The sequence below is a fragment of the Pleurodeles waltl genome, chromosome 1_2 (genome assembly GCF_031143425.1).
Source record: "Pleurodeles waltl isolate 20211129_DDA chromosome 1_2, aPleWal1.hap1.20221129, whole genome shotgun sequence".
NCBI classification, from domain to species: Eukaryota; Metazoa; Chordata; class Amphibia; order Caudata; family Salamandridae; genus Pleurodeles; species Pleurodeles waltl.
In genome coordinates this window covers 1,296,360,625-1,296,373,050 of record NC_090437.1, presented here as the reverse complement: position 1 = coordinate 1,296,373,050, position 12,426 = coordinate 1,296,360,625, and positions in this window count along the sequence as shown.

Below are 12,426 nucleotides of genomic sequence, written 5' to 3'. Positions count from 1 at the left end.
CCCTTGAGATTTCAGTGACATCAAATACAGACCTACAGGCCCAACCTTCCAAGGTGACAGAAAGGCGGTCCTTCAGAGAGGCACCGCCATAAGCAGGGATCGCTCCCTAAATGGTGTGGTGTCCACCTGCTGAACCAGGTACTGCAGCTGAGATACCAGGTAATAGCATTCAAAATCCAGCAACACAAGTCCCCCTGTTAGCATTAGGAGCATGAACACTGCTAACTTTAATCTGCTAACTTTAATCTCAGGCGAAAACTGGCTCATATCAGGGAGGTCACCAAACAGTCAATCTCTTTAAGTGCCAAGCTTGGCAATAGACACATCGCTTCCTGGAACACATGCTAATAGCGAGGCAGCTCTGCCATTTAATCAAGTGCCACCCAGCCCAGTAACAACACTACAAAGGAGGATAGAAAAAGGAGATGGATCTGTGTAACCACTCCAATACACTGCCAGTATTCACAGCTTTGTTGTCCACACGTAATGCTAACCTGGATCCCCGGATATTTTTGAACATTAGATTTGCCACTTCATACCTAGATCTCACGGGTCATATTCCTGGCAACTGGCTAATGCACCAAGGGCAAACCAATGAGATTCAGACCGGACTGCAATCCATATTAGTCCAAAAGCTGCGGTAACCTCTGGACACCTCACTCAGTGTCAGTTAAACAGACAAATGTATCATCTGCATAGAGTGCCACTACATGTGTTGTGTTTCCAGTCGTAATACCCTAATCAGACATTTCGAACCTCAATACACCAGTTTTAGAAATGGGGTCTCTTGTTTACACCCTGTTCAAGTAGGGACCTTCACTCTAGTCAGAGTAAGGGAGCCTCACACCTAAGATAACCCCTGCTCACCCACTTGGTACCTTGGCACAAGCAGTCAGGCTTATCTCAGAGGCAAGGTGTAAATTATTTGTACAGACACACACTATAACACAGTGAAAACACCACAAAAGGACTCCACACCAGTTTAGAAAAATAGCAAATAGTTATCTAAATCAAACAAGACCAAAACAACAAACATTCAACATACACAAGTAAAGATATCCAATTTTAAAGTAAAAAGAGTCTTAATCTCTAAGAATCAATGGATGCCTTGTTTTCAGAACAAAGTGCCTGGCACGTGTCAAAAATAGAGCCGCAGGGGCGATAGTGCATTGGAAAAGCAAGCCATGCCTCGATTCCTTACCAGCAAGCGAGGCCATGAATTGATTCCATTTCCACTGGGTAAGCGATCAATTTCCGAACAAGCAGCCTCAGGTACGTGCAGTGATGTGGAAGATTTTGACACCTATGGACAATGCGTGGAAAATTTGTACGCACAGCATGATGAATCTGTGCTGAGGTGGCGATGCGTCGATTTCACTGGCGCTGCATCACTTTTTCAGCTGCAGTGCAGGCGTTGCGTCGATTTTTCTGGTGCTCGGCTCCGGTATGTAGATTCTCACCTTGGGTTCCCCAGCTTCTCCTTTCAAGGGCCCAGAGACTGGATGTGGCACCACTTGGCAGGGTAGGGGTCTCAGCAAGAGAGCCCAGGTGCTGGCAGATTAAGTCTTTGACGGCCCTGAGACTTGAAAACAGGAGGCAAGCTCAGTCCAAGCCCTTGGAGAAACTTCACTAGCAGGATTTCAGAAAGCAAAGTCCAGTTTTTCCCCTGCTAAGGCAGAAGCAGCAGCAGGGCAGCACAAACAGGCAGAATAGCAGGTCCTCCTCAAGCATCAATCTCTTCTCCTTGGTAGAGGTTCTTCTTGATCAAGAAATAATCCAAAATCTAGGACTTTGGGTCCACTACTTATAGTGTTTTCTGCCTTTGAAGTAGGTAAAACTTCAAAAGAAAGTTTTTGTAGTGCACAAGTCCTTACCTCTCTTCCTTACCCTGCCTCAGCAACAATCTAGGGAGTTGGGGACTGTATTTTGAGGGCAGACACAGCCCTTTCAAGTGCAGGTGACAGCTCCTTCTTCCCACTCTAGATCAGAGAGGCTCAACAGCATATGCAGGACACACCTCAGCTCCCTTTGTTTTACTGTCTAGAGTGAATTCACAAACAGCCTAACTGTCAGTCTGGCCCAGACTTCGATTCAGCAGCCACACAGAGGCAGAGAATGGTTAAGCAAGAAAAGACCCACTTTCAATAAGTGGCATTTTCAAACAGACAATCTAAAAAACAACTTTACCAAAAGATGTATTTTTAGATTGTAAATTCAGAGACCCCAAACTCCACATCTCTATCTGCTCCAAATGGGGAACTGCGCGTAAAACCTATTTAAAGGCAATCCCCATGTTAACCTATGAGAGGGATAGGCCTTGCAATAGTGAAAAATGAATTTGGCAGTATTTCACTATCAAGACATATAGGCCCGTATTTATACTTTTTGACGCTAAACTGCGCTAACGCAGTTTAGCGTCAAAAAGTTTAGCGCCGGCTAACGCCATTCTGAAGCGCCATGCGGGCGCCGTATTTATTGAATGGCGTTAGCCGGCGCTAGCAGACCGGCGCTGCCTGGTGTGCATGGAAAAAAAACACGTACACCAGGCAGCGCCGGCGTTGGGAAAAATGGCGTTAGGGCGTCTTAAAATGGGTCAAGTTAGGTAGAGGCAAAAAAATCGCCTCCACCCGATTTGCACCATTTTTAACGACGCCCAGACGCCATTTACATGACTCCTGTCTTAGTAAAGACAGGAGTCATGCCCCCTTGCCCAATGGCCATGCCCAGGGGACTTATGTCCCCTGGACATGGTCATTGTGGCATGTAGGGGGGCACAAATCAGGCCCCCCTATGCCCCAAAAAAAATTAAAAAAAAAAAAATTATACTTACCTGAACTTACCTGAATGTCCCTGGGATGGGTCCCTCCATCCTTGGGTGTCCTCCTGGGGTGGGCAAGGGTGGCAGGGGGGGTCCCTGGGGGCATGGGAGGGCAGCTGTGGGCTCATTTTAAGCCCACAGGTCCCTTAACGCCTGCCCTGACCCAGGCGCTAAAATCCGGCGCAAATGCAGGGTTTTTTGCCCCGCCCACTCCCGGGCGTGATTTTTGCCCGGGAGTATAAATACCACGCACATCCCTGGGAGTCATTTTTTTAGACGGGAACGCCTCCCTTGCATCTCATTAACGCAAGGAAGGTGTTCACGCCAAAAAATGACGCTAACTCCATGAACTTTGGCGCTAGATGCGTCTAACGCCAAAGTATAAATATGGAGTTAGTTTTGCGTCGAAATTGCATCGAAAAAAACGACGCAATTTCAGCGCAAACGGAGTATAAATATGCCCCATAATACACACCAGTACATGTCTTACCTTTTAAATACACTGCACCCTGCCCATAGGACTACCTAGGGCCTACTTTAAGGGTGACTTACATGTAGTAAATGGGAAGGTTTGGGCCTGCAAGTGGGTACACTTGCCAGGTCGAATTGGCAGTTTAAAACTGCACACACAGACACTGCAGTGACATGTCTACAGGGCTACTCGTGTGTGGCACAATCAGTGCTGTAGGCTCACTAGTAGCACTTGATTTACGGGCACTGGCCACCTCTAGTGCACTTTACTAGGGGCATATGAGTAAATCAAATATGCTGATCATGGAGAAAACCAATCATAATCATCATTTACACAGAGAGCACTTGCACTTGAGCTCTGGTCAGCAGTGGTAAAGTGCCCAGAGATCCTAAAGCCAGCAAAAACAAAGTTCAGCCCAGGATCATAACAGGAGGTGGTGAGCCAAAAGACAGGGGAAAACACACCAAGAGCTGAGAGGTCTAGCAACCAGTCAAAGGTTCTATGTCTAGGGCAAATAAAGATGGATATAATGGACACCCCTGACAGGTGCCATGTCCTAATATCTTTCTTTCCAATATCACTCCATTTGTTTTCACCCCTGCCCTTTCCTGGGATTATCACAATTGTATCCACCTCTGAAAACAAGGACCAACATTGTATTTATTCAATGCCTTCGAGAATCCCACTAAATGCTGTAAAATGTTTTTTCCAATGTCAAGTAAGCCCACCACACAGTCTCCCACATTTATCTTGAGGAAGCCCTTAACATGGGACACCCCGTGTATGTTAGCCAGAGCCAGCATGTTTCTGCTAAATGCAAAGCCAGATTGGCCCAGATGCAATAATGTTGAGACGGCTTCCATAAGTCTTCCCACTATCCTAGTGGATCATGTACAAGGGGCCTATATCATCTAAAGCCATTTCAATCTTTAATGGATTTAGGGGACTTCCTATCACAGATTCTTACACAGAGTTTGGTAACTACCCTACATGCAAGGCCAAAACCCAAACCTCCAAGTTTCCCCGGGATTAAATCTGGTGTATATTGATGATATGTGTTACGTTACCTTTACTAAACAGGCATTTCATCAAAAGTAATTAGAGTGCAGTCAACACATCGAGAGTCTTCAATTCACATATAAGTTTTCAGTCTCTTACTTTGCAATAACTGTACAAATATATACATATAATTATTACTTAAAACAATAAAGCAAAAATAAATTAACTTTTTATGTATGTATATGGTATTTCTATAGCGCAAACCAAGCCAAAAGGCAGCTGTACCTGGTCAAAGGCAAGCTTAAAGTAAAAAAATAACAGGAGGGGAAACTGCTTTGTGGAGGGTTAACACTTTGTAGTATTGTACTCTTTAAAGAGGCGAGCCTTTAACCCTTTCCAAAATTGGATCAGTGTTGGGGCGGCCCTGATGGATATACATATGTTGTTCCAGATCCTGGGTGCGTAGATGGAAAAGGCCTGTTGTGGTGTTTTCTTTTTTACACTTCTTAGTCTGCTATCTGATAGTGTCCTGGCTGTGAGTGTGCCAAGAACTACCAGAGATGGTGAGCTTGTCTGCTAGATGAGGAGAATCCACATTAAGGGAAGAAGTAACGGACATCCTGTGACGGACATCCCAGCCACCATGTTAAGATCTCCATATGATATAATGGGATCATAATACAGCGGACGGGATATCCGTCATGTTTGTGACGGAGTATTTCCCTCCAACAAGATCTAAATCACGCCCAAAGTCCGTTAGTAAGGACACTGCAATGCGACAACTATGTTGGCAAATAGAAATTTCAACAATCTCTGCCCTCGCACCTTCATGCCTTCCTTTCGTTTCCTCTGCACATCTACAACACACCTTGTGCACTGATGCTCTTCCTCACCATATGAAACTGATGTGGGGGCCGGATAGTGGGAGTAGGAGGCCAGGCACTAGGCAGCAGTGAGGGCAGTAGCCGTGTCACTACAATGGGCTCATTCCCTACACACATGGGCAACATTTCTCCCATTTGTATAAGGAAAACTCATTAGGGTGGGTTGCTAAAACTTAATCTTAATTTTGTCCTGTGTGTGCTATTTAGGAACATGGTGCCACACATAATAGTCTCATCACAATGACTGGGGGTTGACGGGCCATCGGTTTTGAATGGCACAAGAAATTGCTGCCAATAAAGGCGAACCCTGATTTGACCTCTGGAACAATCCCCACGACTGTGAGTCTGTCTTTGATCAATCCAATGCAGTGTCATTCGAGAAGCTGGAACTGGCCATCCGTTCACGTGGTCTCTCCTAAGTTTGTCATCCCACTATCTATAAAGTAAGTACACCTGCTAATGGACGTATATGCCATGGTGAGCAGCCAAACTCTGTGGGCCTCATCATTATTGGCAGCTTACCTGCTATAGCCCCACACAACAATAGTGCAACCAGTACCTGGACTAAGAGGAGTGTCACCGCCTCACCCCGCTATCCTCGCAGCCATACTTGGCAACCCATCCCACATATCTTGTTTAACTTATGGGAGAACACACTGTACTGTGCATCTGGCTTCCCGTAGTTGCACCTGCTGGTACTGCTGTCCTGTTGAATCTCCTGCAATAATCCTGGCCTGTAAGCTACATGCCCAGGGTCTTTTCTGCTACAGAACCTGGTCCTGGACTTTGATTTTGGTGGACCCAATCATGCTACATCCACCTATCACTGCAACTATATCGGTTGTATATTGCCCCATTGTGAGGGAATGACCTTTTGAAGGTTCACTCTCACTTTTTGCCCTTGCTTTTTGACTATTACGTACTGGTGTAATGACTGCTGACCAGACCTCAGTTAAAGACCTTTAAAGTTTTTGTTTAATTGGCCTATTCTCAATTGGCATAAGTTAACTTACTTATATGTCCCTGGTATATGGTTCCAGGGGTACCCAGGTCCCATAAGTTAAGTATCCCTTGTGGACTGCAGCACTGATTGTGCCACCACTAGTGTGCCAAGGTAAAACATGACACCTAGAATGTCATTATAGGCTAATGGTGCAGTTTCTAAGCTGTTAACCAACCTTACTATTTAAAGTAATGCAAAGCCCAAACCTTTGTTTTTAATATATATTTGTCACCCTTAAGGCAGACCTAATGAGCCCTATGGCAGGCTCCTATGTATTAAAAACTATCACATGTGTTTTTACATCTCCTGTCAGCCCAAATTGTTGTTTTTACTGTAGAAAGACTATGAGCCCAAGTGGCGAGTACAGGGTTACCCGCCGGCAGCTCAGCAGTGCTAACCTCTGAATGGGACGACTAAATATGGTTCATCAAGGTATTAAATTGTTGCATTAAACCTGGCTTGATATTCACCTCATCAAATTTAATGTAACTTTTGTAGAAATGGCAACTTTTTAGAACATTGACACTTTGCTGCCCAAAGATTTCCATTGGCCATTTATAATTGCAGACAATGTTATCCTCGAGACAGCCTTCTGCTCTCCGGGGGCGGCGGGGCTTGTGAATGACTCTCAGGAAGCAATACAACGGGCCGTCGGAAGATGTGTAACCTCCTTGTGGCAGGATAGACAAACAGAGTGTGAGCCCTCAAGGCTAGCTTCAATGCAGAAGGGCAAGTGGTCGTCACACCCTAGAGGGGTTGCTCTTTTGTTCTAGCAGGCAGGCTGGCATCTCAGACAGAAATGGGAAAGCTGTTGCCAAGTTGTTTTTTCTTTGGGGATGTAGCGCCGAGGCAGTCACACTTCTGGGATGGGCTAGGAAACGCCAGACACCAGGAGAAGGGTCCTGCCATATTGGGAGTGGGCAGAAATGTACATTCTGTGCTACCATCTAAACACCATACTTCACAGGAAGTTGTCACTAGGTGGGAGGTGACCTGGTTGCCCATTGGCTAGTAGTTGGTGCATCCCCAGAGGGCAAGATCTAGTCATAAAAGTGGCACCCCTGGCACAGAGACTTCAGCTCACATTTGTACTGGAGAGAGGACTGAAGAAGGACTGCCCTGCATTTTTCCAAACCCAGCAAAGAGCGGCTCCACCAAAGACTTGCCTGCACCTTCTGCACCTTTGGCTAGCAAATAAAATGAAGAAGCCTCCCCTGGCAACTTGGTAACCAAGAACGTCTGATCATCACTGACCCTGGGAGACTGAATCCCAACCCTCAGAAGAAGTTACCGCCAGATAAAGGGAACCACTGGTTTCACTTTAGACCAGTGCCAAATGGTTTTGGCTGCATTTCATCTGGATTCGTGAGACACGACTCCTGAGGCCAAAGACCACGCCATATTTGGGGACCAAGGGGTGACCCAGGAAGACCTCCGACACCAGCTCAACATCCTCAGCATCGTTGGGCATCTTCAGCGCCCTGAATCTCTTGCATCAGGACCACTCCTTGATTCCTAGGGTGGTTCACACATAGACCTCTGAACTGGACTGTAGACTCCCTTACCAGATCCCTCTATATTCACTCACCATGCTTCACAACACAGTGAATGCTATCTAGTCATTCAACATGCTGTCTGCACCATCCTCTATGGCAGTACAATGGAAAACGTGGGTAAAGGGTTTCGAAAATAGCCTGTCTGACTGATCCAGTGACGAATAGGTCCACGCTCCTTCACCTAGTAGGTGAACAAGTACATAATGTTTCTGGCTCTCCCAGATATTGAGCCACACAATAACTACACTGCCACACTGACGACATTGAACATGCAATTCACCATGTATGTGAACCCTGACTACGGAGGATTCATCCTACACCTGGCGAAAGAAGGCCTGAAGAAGTCCATCGACGCCTCTTATGTGTGCTGAAGAAGTCTGGTGAGCACATGTGAGTTTCTGAACATGGAGAAGGAGTTATGAGCTCAAATCATTTAAGGGTGCCATTCACCCATTCTCAGCAAGGGAATTCTGAAGACTGCGAAGGTGCCTCTGGCTAGGATGCTTGCCCGGGGGTGCAGCTCATAAATTAGAAGTTGCGAGAGCTGCCTATATTGAATCATCACTAACGTCCAAACCGATTCAACATGAACCATGAAAAACCAGTGAAGAAGCCCACGCCTATTCAGGAAACCTCCAGGTAAAAGGCAAGACAATGTGGTTACTATGGCAACATACTGCACCAGTGACTACACGGCCACGTGAAAGGCAACAGGTGATCTGCCTGTGGTAACACAAATCATTTTGCAAAAGGGTGCCGTTCAGTAACTACAGCAGAGCCAACTCTAGAATGAACAACACAATAAGTCAAACCTAGAGTAAGACACATAATTACCAGCAACCATAGAGGCCCGCCACCAGAAGACTCTGATGAAACTATTTCTTCTGATTCTGAACATGTTGAACTGATCTTTGCACTTGAAAACTCCACACACCCTCTATGCTGATCACAACTACTGTGCGATCTCTACATTAGACGACATCCAAGAAACAGTCTCATCAACACTAGTGCCATGATATGTATTAAGTCAATAAACGACTACAAAAATCTACATCCTCTACCTGCCTTACAGCCCCCTATTATCAGAATCTACACCTACACTGATGGCTTCACCACTAAAGTTGTGCACCACAAAGAGTCCATCTAGTACGCTTCTCTGTGACTACAGCTGATGGCACAATGCTTATTAGATGTAGTGCAGCCAAATCCCTCAATCCTATTGCTTTTACATTTTGGGGTACAACAGTCCATGGCTTGCATGCTGGAAGAGTTTGCAGATGTATTCCATTGCATTGGCTGCCTGAAGGGAAAACCAACAAGCCCCACATTGGCCACACAGTCCAAGCAGTCGCTCTCCATCACTGCAGGATTCCCTTTCAGGTTGAAGCAAAAGTAGAGCAAGAACTCTAAAAGCCAGAAGTGGCTGCATTCATAGAAAAGGTTGATAATGTCCATGGGTCCCTCCTATTGTAGCCAGGAGACCAAAAACAACCCAGTGTTTACATCTTTGTTGATATACAAATGTTGATTAAACCCATCAAAAGAGAGCGCTACTTCACATCTGTAGACAACATCACAACACAGATAAATATGGCTAACTGGTTCTTGAAGATCGATTTGAAGTCTGGCTACCACCAGATTAGGCTCAGCAAAGAGTCATGGTACATGGCAACATTCTCAAAGGACATAGGGCTACGACTCTACAGCAGGCTGGACTTTGGCATGTCCAACGCAACAGACGCGTTTCAAAGGTGTATCCAGCAGATGCTGTCTGGTTTGCACATCTTACTGCATAGAAGTATCATGACCCTCTATTAGCACTGCATGGGAGAATCAAACAAAGTGGCCTGATTCTCCAGTTTCTCAAAAACAACACTATTGTTTCTCCAAAAAAGGTGTCTCCCCAAGACCCAAAAAGGTTCAAGACATTTAAGAAGTGTGGCCTCCAACTAATGTTTCTGAAGTGAAGAGCTTCCTGGGCATGGTCTCTACGGTGGCAGGTTTATGCAAAACCTCACACTGGTAACAAAGCCATTACAAGACCTCCTCAAGACAAACTCACCGTGGATATGGGAAGCAGACCAACCGCAAGCATTTTCATAATATCAAAGCTGCCCTGTTAACAGAGACCACTGTGAAATACTATTAGCCATCTAGACTAACAGAGCTGATCGTCCATGCTAGTCCCACTGGGCTCGGCCATCTTGATGCAAAGGTACCATAATAATTCTGGACTCTTGTTCTTATGCCAGCCTGGTGCTCACTGACACAGAGCTAAGACATTCTCAGAGAGAGATGGAAGCTATTGCTGTACATTTGACCTACAGGTACCTCTATTTATACTTCTATGGGAACATCTTGGGGTGTGCAAGGACCACAAGCCTTTCAAGGTATCAAACCTCTGCCTGGTATCGAAGAGTGTATTTCACAGCTCCAAGAGTACTGATTTGAAGTCGACCTGGTCAGTATAATCCCGCTGATTATTTGTCTTGCCACTATAGAGATTCAACCACTAAAGAACTTAAAATGGCCCGGGATATTAAGACATATGTCTGAATCACTATTCAGACTATAATAGCTCCAAACCCAAGTCCCTCATCATAACAGACATCAGCAAAGCCTACCAAAAAGGTGAGTGATTTGAACTTTGAGAGAAGCCTATAAGATCAATCACTAGGGGCCTTTCATGGAGGACAGGCAAGTCGGAGAGCTGAAGAGGAAAGGCAGATCCAAGCAATGCATAATGTTGGGAACAAACTTTTGCTGGCAGAGGATGGCCTGATCCTATAATGAAATCACTACATGATCCCTCAGCGAATAACTCCCTAATTCATGCAAATCATCAACCATACCCATCAAGGGGGTGTCAAAACCAATATGAGACTTAAACAAAAGGTCTGGTTTCCAGACCTGGATGCTTACGTTGAAAGGACGATAGCTGGTTGCTTGTCTTGCCTTTACAAGTAATATCCAAGAATTCCCCTAAGTCACTATGGACAATTGTAACGAAGAGAAAATCAAAATGTCATTAAAGACACAGAGACTAGCATTATGCATAAGAAACTACATAACATTTTAAAAAGCTCAATAGTCTAGAATGGGGATCCTGTCAACACATAAATACATCCCACTCAGAATGTTCTCCCTCTTTTAAATGTGCAGTCCTTACATACAATTTTGTAATCTTGTTCTTCTAACCCAGAACCAACTTGACTCCAATATCTGCAACATCACTGATGACTTTCTATAACAAATGATAAATATATTAACTATTTACTACTACAAAAGATCATAACAGTATCTAAGAACAATAAACCTAAACCAAACCTATAGCATTTTATTATCAAATAAAATATCTGCTTTCCATCTAATATTTATTTAGTTAAAAAAAAAAAATGTAATAATAAAACCTCTGTCCAAAAACTCATCCTTTCAGAGAGGTGAGTGGGATAGTGCTTAGCCTCCATGTCTTTAATGAAATGTTGACACCCTTGATTATAATTGGAGACTAGTCATTTCCTTACGAGACCGAAGGCTATCGTTATGCATGTTTGAAGTCTCCCAACACCACATTTGTATCGGTCTACAACAATGTGTGCAAAATCACATCACTCACATTTGAGCAATCATCAGCCTTCATAATTTCTGCCAACCTCCCACCACACCAGACGTTGCAGCCCTTTCTTCTGATGTGGGATGACTTGTCCAGGTTCCATTGGGTGAGAGTGCAAGGTCGACATCTCTTGCGCTGCTTGTAGTGAGATTTTCTTGAAGTGGAACATATTGCGAGTGATGGTGGTATCCCCTTGAGTTGCAATTATCATGGCACCTTTGGTCCTGAGTCATTGTGCAACTGTGATGAGTAACAACTTGTTTAGAACGAGCCTGAATCTTTAGACCTCTGTTTGCTTGGGGCCGTCTCTGCGTTACTTTCCTGTGTCTCACACCTCAGAAGGTGAAATATGCTGCCATTTCTTGTTCTTAGAAGGGTGGTCTGCTGTCTGTTTTTTGGCCTCTACTGGAATACCATGAGTGAAAAACATCTTTATAAACTTCAATATTACTTCTTCGCCTGACATTGAGTGCACCAGTCCCACTTTCGGATACTTTGTAAAATGATCTACTACTGCAAGGAGTTGTTGATTAACTGATAGGTTGGTGAAATCCACACTCAGCTGGGTCCATTCTCACCCTTGATCAGTGTTCCATTATTTTCCAGGTAGGTTTGTACATACATAATTGTTGACAATTTAGCACCCCCGGGCACAGTCAACGTCTGTGTCTTTGCACATTGTGGGTTCGCGGGGGCAAGTTTAAACATTATTCGAGGAATACCTGGAACTTAGAGATAAGAACAAATATATTCACAATCCAATACTAGGTGGTAAGAGAGCTCTGTATGCATATCCACAATATGAGTTACGTAAATATGGTGCTATACAAATATGTCACACACATACATACACACATACATACATACATACATGGGTAATCGAGGCAATGGTGTAGAGGACCGACCCACGAACTAAGGATTCCACCGTGTGTACTGCTTTGTAAAAATTCTCCATTTCCATCTCCATCCAGAAAGAGTGTAACACAGCTAATGCAGAACGGCAGCTCAGGGGTTTGAATTCAGCATCAAGTGCAAGCTGAAGCTCACCACTAAAACTAAGAATCAACTTTGAAACAAAAAT